The following is a 10,479-nucleotide window of genomic DNA, read 5'->3' on the forward strand; positions in this document are numbered from 1 at the left end:
AAAAAAAAATTTTTTTAATACTCACCAACCGTTTTAAACCCGGTAATTTCTCTCTCCTCTCTCATTTTTGCTCTTTCTTTTCTCTCTCTTCCTTCTCTGTTTCTCATCCCCTCTCTCTCTCTCGCCATTTTGAAGCTACTCTTTTGGAGCTCACGCCAAATCACCAAGCCAGATCGGAGCTCACGCCTGATCGGATTTATAGATCGGCGTGGTGGCGAGGCTGGTGGCGCGGTTGCGATGGGCGTGGTGGTTGGAAGTCAGCGCGGTGGAGATCGGCGTGGAGACCGATGTGGAGCTCGGCATAGAGACCGATGTGGAGCTCGGCAGAGGGTGGGTCTCCACCTTTTTCCGATGGGTTTGTTTGCTGGGTTTGTTTCGGTGTTTGTGAATCGTTTGTGTGTGTGTGTGTTGGCTCGATTGATTTGGAAATGGAGTCCGATTTTTTTGAATCGGTGTGGATCGTGGCGGGTCGTGGTGGGTTGTGGTGGCTCTGGGGCTGAGGATCGGCGGGTTTGGAGTTTTGGGTTAATCTATGAGTTTGATTTTGATTTTAATTTTGTTAATCTATGGGTTTGCTGGGTTTGGGTCGGATTTGGGTGGCGTTTGGGTGGTGTTTGGGTTGGCGTTGGGTGGTTGGATTTAGGTCCGGTGGTTGTGAATTTTTCCGATGGGTTGGGGGATTTGTTCCGATGGGTTTGATGGTGGGTTTCGGTGTTTGCTGGGTTTGTTTGGGCAGAGGGTGGGTCTCCACCTTTTTCCGATGGGTTTGTTTGCTGGGTTTGTTCGGTGTTTGTGAATCGTTTGTGTGTGTGTGTGTTGGCTCGATTGATTTGGAAATGGAGTCCAATTTTTTTGAATCGGTGTGGATCGTGGCGGGTCGTGGTGGGTTGTGGCGGCTCTGGGGCTGAGGATCGGCGGGTTTGGAGTTTTGGGTTAATCTATGGGTTTGATTTTGATTTTAATTTTGTTAATCTATGGGTTTCTGGGTTTGGATGGCCATGAGTTTGCGGCTGGTGTTTCTGGGGTTTCAAGAAAACGAATAGTTTGGGTATGTTCTTCGTGGTGGTGGTAGCAGCAGTTGGTTGCAGAGGTTATTTGGGTATTGGGTTTTTGTTTTTATTTGGGTTTAAGGATATATTATTTTATTGTGTAAAAATATTATTTTAATGAGTAGGATAGGAAAATAAAAGTTGGGATGTTGGGTATATTGAAAAATAGTATGGTATAAGTAATAAAGTAGCTTTTTGGGATGGTAAAATAAGATAGGATTTGAGATCCGGATGTGGATGCTTTACAACCTCAACTCCTTGTGAAAAACTATTCCTTAGATGAGGAATAGTTAAATCATTATCAAGAGTCTTTGTAATCTTTATTTAGTTTATTTCAAAAATTCTTTAAAATCCTATCAACTACGGGTCCGTTTAAATACAGTTGAAAACTGAAAACTGAAATTGAAAATTGAAAAACACTGTAGCAAAATAAATTTTAAATGTGTGAATAGTACCGTGTGACCCATTTTTAATGAAAAAGTTGCTGAAAAGTGAAATTTGTGGGTCCGTAAACAGTACACGATGTGCTCTGATTGGTTAAAAAAAAGTTTGAAAAGTCAAAATTTGCGGTTACTGTTCATTGAACAGTAGATGAACAGTAACCGCACGTCTGAAAAACGCATGAAAAAAAAAAAATGGGGAAAAACGTAAACGTGTTGATTTTCAGCGCAATCCAAACGCAGCTTACATGCTATATGACCTCGAAAATTGAGTAAATGTAAAGACACGTCCAAGCACACACCTGAATCAGTGGTAGTTTTAGAAATTTTTTTCTAGAGTGGTAGTTAAAGAACTTAAATTAAACACAATTTGAATATATTGACAACACACCAAAAAAAAAAAAAACATGAAATTTTACAAAAAGATTTTATTAACAAATGCCATAAGGACATATGTTAAAGATTAATAAAAATGTTCAATTATCAGTGTAATGTACATCTTTTAAAAAAGAAAATACATTTGTTAATGATACACTGGTTTGCACGCATAAATTCATTGTAGTTATGTATACTCTTTTTTGGATATATTCCTCCAATTTGACATATTTTTTAAAGGGAAATTTTAACCAATACCCTAAGGGTATTAGTTTATAAACTATTTATAGAAATATTTTGTTGAGAAAATGATAATACAATAAATATTGATGACAAATTTTTATATTTCCCATGAAAGTGGTGTCAAAACTTCCTTATTATAGTTTATTAATAAGAGTCATGCTAATGAGTGCCCTTAAGACATTGGTTAACAATCCAGTTAAAGAAATATTTTACGAGAAAAGAAAAAAAAAACAATTAATATTTTGACAGTTTTTTTCATTTCTCATAAAAATAATGTCAAATCTTTCTTAAAATGAATTGTTAACCAATATTTTAAGGGCATTTGTTAGCATTTCCCTATTAATAATTTCCCTAAGGGCATCCGTTAACATGACCATTTTTTAAAATAAAGTCTAGTTAATGAATACTCTAAGGGGGCACATGCTAAAAATTAATAAATGCTCAATTATAAGTTGTAATACACATTTTTCAAAAAATAAAATATACAGTGGGTTCCAGTTAGCTCAACTGATAAAGTCTCTGATGGTTATATAAGAGATCTGGGGTTCAATCCCCGCTTACACCAAAAACTGATTGGTGTTTTGGTCTGATGATAGAGAGCGCTCATCAGGAGCGGACGCCATAGGTTGAATCTCTCTAAAAAAAAATAAAAAATAAAATAAAATATACAAGTTAATAATTCATTGGCTTACACACACAAATTTGTTGTGGTTGTACATGCTTTTTTAGATGGATTCAAATCTTCTAGATTTCTTAGGGTACTCCACCTTTAATGATTTAAGCTTAACCATTCTTTAATGATTTAATGGTCTAGATTTTGTCATGTCAGCATTTCACTAAAAATAATCTTAATTATTTTGTTTGCAACATTATTTTATTATTTTAAGAGTATTGTTAGTGTAATGCTGACATAACAGAATCTAAACCTTTAAATCATAAAAGAGTGGTTAGGATTTAAGGAAATCTATTAGTAGAGTATTATAGGAAATCTAGAAGATTTGAATTTTATATCAAAGTGGTCATAATATCAATTTGTCTAGAAATTATGGCGCGTTTGGTAACAATGTTAAAACAATGAAAATAGTTGTTTAAACACCACAATACGTATTTCCATATACTTTTTCACCCACATGTATTTTCAAAAAATACAAACAATGTTATTAGAACAACATTACCAAATGGGCCCTTAAACAACATTACTAAAAATCCCTTACCAAACAAGCTGTAGTCCAAACTGCACAATAATTTCCCTCAAGCCACGTGGGTTAGTTTCTTTTATAAAAAGGGTACAGTGTTAAGTTCCTTTATAAGTTTAGAATTGTAGCATTTTTTTTTCCTTCCAAATATAAGTATAGTGTCTACATTATTGAAACTTGAATTTTAAAATAATATTGTAAATGGACATCATTTTTATTTCTTTTTTAGGATCCATATTAATTTCTAATGCCTATTTTGTTTGTAGTTTTTAACCCAAAACTAAAGAGTTTGGACCAAATGGAATAAAATTTCATATTTTTTAACCCAAAAATTAAGAAAAAAAAATTGAGCCAAAAACTAAAAAGACATTTTTAAAAAAGAATCAATTTAAGGCCAAAAATAAAAATGGACCAAACTGGATTGACATCAACCGAACAAACCAAAGTAGACAAAATGAGACCAAAGTGGACCGAATAAATTGAAGTGGATCGAATGGGACCAAAGTGTGTTGAATGGACCAAATTAACCAAATTGACCAAAATGGACAGAATGGATTTTAGTGGAATGAATGGACCAAAATGTTATGCTGATGTAGCTTAATAGGAGTATAGAAACAATAAATTTTATGCTTTGGCTTTTAGATATTATATATATTGATTGGTTATATTGATGCTAATAGGTCCTTATGTTATGGTTCATCACATTTTTACTATTAACCCACCTAAAAATAATATCATTTTTATGATTTTTTTTATTATTCAAAACAACATTGTTTTTGGTGGATCAACACTAAGGATCTGTTTGGGATCCGTTTATTTGCTGAAATTGAAAATTTTTTGCTGAAAATACTGTAGATAAATGTAAAAGTTTGCCGAAATAGTACAGCGAGTTTGCCGAAATAGTACAGCGAGACCCATAAATAGTACCAAAAAGTGCAGTAAGGCTCATGAATAGTAGTAAGAATAAGCTGGATAGTAAAATAAGCTGGCTTTCTAATCGGTAGCCAAACGCACACTAAAGATTCTCTAACAGAAGATGCAAGTGGCACATTGACATCTTTCTTTTCTTTCTTCTAAAAAAGGGGGAAAAAAAAAGAAAAAGAAAAACCCCTTGTAATAGTTAGTGTCAAGACTCAAAATCAGTTAAAATTACATTTATGATGTCCAAGTCATAATTAATTGGGATAGTGGCCTTGGGATCTCATAGTTGGCTTGAGATATAATAACTCAAACTTATTATCAAAAAAATAAATAAATAAATAAAAACTCAAGCTTAATTTTGTTTTTATTTATAACTCTAATACTTACTTGAATCGCACGTCAGCATTGACTATAGGATTTTGAATCTCATTCATTCTTAGGGTCTGTTTGGGATCCGCTTATTTTGCTAAAAGTACTGTAAATAAAAGTAAAAGTTAGCTGAAATAGTACAATGAAACCCATGAATAGTACCAAAAATTGCAGTGGAGCTTATAAATATTAGTAAAAATAAGCTAAATAGTAAAATAAGTTGACAAAAATAAGTGTTGCCAAACGCACACTTAGGATGTGTTTGGATATCGTTTATTTTGCTGAAACTGAAAAATTATTGCTGAAAATACTGTAGATAAAGGTAAAAGTTAGTTGAAATAATATAGTGGAGTTCATGAATAATGCCAAAAAGTGCAGTGAGGCCCATGAATAATAGCAAAAATAAACTGAATAGTGAAATAATTTTAATTTTTCATTTCAATCCAAACGCATGTGCGTTTGGATTGGAATTATAAATGAAAATTATTTCACTATTCAGCTTATTTTTGCTATTATTCATGAGTTTCACTGCACTTTTTTGCATTATTTATGAGCTACACTGTACTATTTCAACTAAGTTTTACCTTTATCTACAGTACTTTCAGTAATAATTTTTTAGTTTCAGCAAAATAAACGGTATCCAAACACATCCTTAATATGCGTTTGGCATGGATGAAATTTCTAACTTATTTTACTATTCAGCTTATTTTACTACTATTCATTGCTCCTACTGTACTTCCAGCAAAAAGTTTTCAGTTTTAATAAAATAAGTCGATCCCAAACAAACCTTTAATCTTGTTTCAATTTTTATTTTTGAGAAACAGTCTTAATCAGTTAATCCATTACTGCTTTGTTTGTTTCGCTGAAAAAATTTCTGTAAAGATAGTTTTCCACATTTTCTAGTGTTTGGTAGCAAAAAAAAAAAAACTAGTCAATGGAAAACTATCTTTGGTCAATGGAAAACCCTAATAAAAATAAGGCTTATTTTCTATAGGTTGTTTTCCAAAAAAAAAATTTGGAAAACAATCTCTCTCTTACACATTGCATCTCCTATAAATATTATCTTTGTTTGTAGCCATGATAAACATAATTTTTTGGCACCTTCTCCCTCTCATGGTAAGATTTCTCACTTTTTCTCTCTTCCCTTTACTTTTTCTCTCCTCACACCCTCACTGTCACTAACTCTAGTGTCTCCTCTTCTCATAGATCTTTCTCTCTTCTCTCTTTTCTCCATGTTTCTTTACCCCTCTGTAACACAATTCTCTTATTAGATTTTTTTTTTCCCTTCACTAATCGGTCAATAGCTTAGACTTGCAAAGGAAAACAAATTTGCAGTGGTAATTATTTCATTCCTCTCTACCAAAATCCCAATTCTTTGCCTTGAACTTCAAGCTTGATTTTCTTTTTTCTCTAAGAAATTTTCCGTTTGATGGATTCCAGGCAGAAGTTACTTCTTTTTCGTACATAAAGTGCAAAAAAAAGAAAAGAAGAAGAAGAAAAATAAAGAATGAATAAAGTAAAAGATGAAAATTTTAAACATAGTACCTATATTGCTCTAAATTGCTTTTACATGGGACAATCTTTACCTTGGACTAATAATATTGTTATATAATGAATGAAATTGTTTAGGGGAATTGCATTTGTTGGCAAATACTTTTTTTGTTGGAAGATACTTTATGCAGATACTATGCAATGATGATATATTATGCAGTACATTATGTAAATACATAATTTAGATTAATATTGAAGACTTGTGGTTGACCATAATAGACAATTAGTATACCAACAAAAAGAGTAGACAATTAAAAGTTATTATTTATACTTGTTGAAAATGTATTCCCCTGTCAAATATATATATATATATATATATATATATATATATAGACAAATGGTTGATGTATATGTGTGTGTGTGTACGTGTGTACGTACGTTATTGTCCATATATATGAGCAAAATGAGTGGTAGAGATCATGAAAATTTGACAACTAATTAATTTTGATTGTATTTATTGTCAAAATTTTTGTATGAAAACCAAATTCATTCTTGGTTTTTTTATTTATAATGATTACATTAGTTGGTTTATATAATATATATATATTTTAAATTATACAAGAAATATTTTTTAAAAATTGCATACCAAACACCAGAAAACATTCTCAATCTCATTTTCAAAATCGTTACCAAACACTGGAAAATGAGACAGTTTTCTATAAAATGCTATTTGGAAAATGAATCATTTTCTAGAAAACGTTAATGCTGAAACAAACAGAGCGTACATGGCAAAACCATCCATTTTCTTTTTCTTTTCTCTTTTCTCTTTTCTGAGTACCATCTGTTTCACTCCCACAATTTCATTATACATGGAAAAGATTAGAAATGAATACTTTCCCGAGAGACAATCCCCATAAACACGGAGGGAATTTCTAGGTTTACATATATATAGTGTTGATGGATAGGTTTATATTTATGGTGTTACAAGAATAGACACGTAGGTCTTAAATTTATTTTAAGAAGGTTTTTCATTCGTATATTGTTCGTAGTTATTAGATGGTGTTTATATTCTTCTCCAAATATAAAAAATAAAAAATAAAAGATTGTGTTTATATATAGAAACTTGCTATATATAAGTCAGCACCACCACAACTTATTGTAAAGAAAAAAAACCCAACCCCAACTCTGATATATACTCCTTTTCACTAGTACCAGTTACCGGCAGATTTTTAGAGAGAGAGAGTTGGAAGCTATGTATGCCTTTTGGAGTGATCAGGAGGTAAGTACCTCTTTCTTCATTGTATTTCTTTGGGGCTTCTGTTTGTATTGTTGTTATATATGCCTAATGGTCTGTTTTTACTTTGATTTGTATTTGGGATTTGTTCAATTGTATTGATATTTGATACTGCCATGAAAAAGGTTTGCGTTATCGTGTTAGTTTAAGCATGCATCACGCGTAGTCGTGCATCTTTTGCATTTTCATGTACTTTGAAAAGGATGATTGGGGCACAATTTTTTCTGTCCTGGTTAAGGTTTATTCTTGACAATCACTTTCACATAAACTCTTAAGTCTCAATAATAATATCACTTATATTTTTTAACACTCACACATTTTACTTCAGAAAGTTGGAAAAAAGGTTATTGAACAAGTTGTGTCCCTAAACTTATTCTTTAATTCATGGAGAAAACTATACCCTCAAGAACAAGTCAATCCTTAGCATATTAAATAATAGAATAATTATTTATCTGGAATGACCATTTGATCATTTTTTAAAGAAGAATTTGATCGTTAATTTGGTAGCCTTTTCATAATTTATTTGTTATGAATAAGAGGTTGGGTGGCATGTAGGGACTTGGGAGTTTGAGTGTGGAACTTCGTCTTCAAAAATAATTGGGGTGCCTGCCAATCGGTTCTCCCACACTTTGCAAAAAAATGTGAGTTTTGTATATATCTTGGGTACTATCATAATAGTTATTTTCTTAATGTGCATAATAAATTTAAAAATTAATTTATCTCAAAAAAAAAACACACATTATAAAACTTAAAATTCTCTCTCTCAAAAAACCAATTTCTCTCTCTTTGATACCCAAATAGTAATCGTAATTACTCTCGCCAACACTGTGAATCATCTCCATTCTCATATAGTCATATCGCCCTCTAACATTGAAATTGTCATGTTGTTCTTATCTTTAAGAATTTTGATATGCTTATGAAAAATTAACAATGATGTTAAATTTAAAACTATTCAACTTTTAAAAGCATTTGAGTTTGATAAGTAAGATATTTCAAATATACAATTTGTGAGAGACATATATAAGGTTTTATTCCAATTTTACAATCAACCACACGAATAAGATCGTATGCAATTGATCCCAAGAGCATAATTTGTTTTGAAAATGCATTTTTCACACTTTTGAAAGGATGTGATGGGGTTTGGGTACATAGTTGAAAGATAAAAAATGACATCGATTAAGCTTAAAGACTATAATCTCTCCCAACCTAAAGGATAAAACTTGTTACACACATCCTATTACATACAATTTTTTGAACTGAAATTGTGAGTTGAATACACGATTTTAGTTTTGAAAGTGTGTCTTTAACTCACAATTTTAGTTAAAAAAATGGGTGTGTAATAAGATGTGTATAACAAACACTATCCCAATTCCCAACGTAAAACCATTGCTGCTTTTGGGTGGGGCAGCTTAACCTACTACTATTCATTTTCTAGGCCCAATTGGGATTGCCATTGTTGGTTGCCTTCCATCCTTTCTATTTAAAAAATACTATGTGCGAATGAGGGCGTGTTTTGGAAAAAAAAGAACGCTTCCAACATGCTAATCAAACCATGGCTTAAAGAGTTAAAGTGCTAATGTGTTGTGCATAAAAATACATAGTCATATGTATTTTTAATGAATAATGCGACTTGTTTAAATAATATTCTTGTTTATTCCTCTAAAATAATTAGGAGGAAAACTTTCTCCAATAAGAAATTTGGAAATAATTTGTAGCTAACACACAAATTCCGTTGGTATTTGTTGGAATAAAAGAGTCAGCTACACCTATGTACATTTTTCCAACTGTTTTGAATATTGAATATGGCTTAGATTCCAATCATGTAGGAGATTAATGACGTTTCACAATACCAAGTAAAAATGCTCTCTCCGACTTTTCATTTTTTTGTCTCCAATGGCTCACAGAATTACTTTCAACTTTGACAGAGCATAATTGAACTGAAGCACAAGCTTCTCTGCAAAAACCATGAACTAGAAATAGCACGAATGGAAGCAGCAGAAGAGATAGGCAAAGACAAGCAGAAGATACAGCAGTTATTCCAGCTCTTGGACATTGCTTTCCGAGAAAGAGATGAAGCAAGAGACCAGCTACAAAGACTACAGAACAAGTTATTGCCAAACATTCAAGATGCAACCAGCCCTTCTCTTTTACAAGTCCTTCCTGATCAGAGCTCTATTCCCACAAAGATCACCGAAACAAACACAATGGCGATAGAATCAGATAGCAACTTCAACGCATGCAGCTACAATTCACATGATTCAATTTCAACCCCAGTAAATAACTTGTTTGGTTCAGTTTTCTATCCGGACTTTACATATCCAAGCACAGCTGATTCAAGAAACCATAAACAGCCATTAGTTCAAGATTGTTCCAGGTCTCTTCAGCCGAGTCTAATTTGTTCAGAAAATGCAATAGTTGATTGTGCTTCAGTTATGATTGATTCTCTTGTTAGAGGAAAGCCTCTTCCTCAAAAAGGAAAGCTCCTGCAGACTGTATTAGAAGCAGGACCTTTGCTTCAGACAATTCTTCTTCCGCCTCTCCCTCAATGGCGAAATCCTCCACCTTTGCCTGACTTGCAAGTTCCACCCAATCCCATTCAAAAAAATGATTGCATAATTCAAAGTTCTCCAAACCTTGTGAATTCTCATATATCTACTTGCATTCCTTCTGCATCAATTTCGCATATTCCATGCAGTTCTCTCTCAGGCATAAACAGCAGCCAAAATAATAATAATAGACATCTCTCTCTTGATTCAGATAAATTGCACTATCGACTTCCAATAGGAAAACGAAGAAGGCTGCTCTGTGATTAATGACTTACTTTCTTCTGCAAAAAAAATATTGATTTAGACCAATTTTATTTGTAGTCTTGGTCTTCAATGGTTACTTTGCTTAACTTATGGACTTGGTTCCTGCACATTCTTATTTCATGATGTTTGGATCCAATGATATTGTCTATTATTAAAAGCAGCTTGACATGTCTCCCTTTTGAGTTGTGACTACAATGAATTATGTAATGTTGCTGAATCAATTGTGCCATTTTTTTTAATGCAAAAAAGTGTTACATGGATGGTGGCCTGTTTTTCAAGCATCCCTACAGA

Source organism: Quercus robur, chromosome 7 (assembly GCF_932294415.1).
Source record: "Quercus robur chromosome 7, dhQueRobu3.1, whole genome shotgun sequence".
Taxonomy (NCBI): Eukaryota; Viridiplantae; Streptophyta; class Magnoliopsida; order Fagales; family Fagaceae; genus Quercus; species Quercus robur.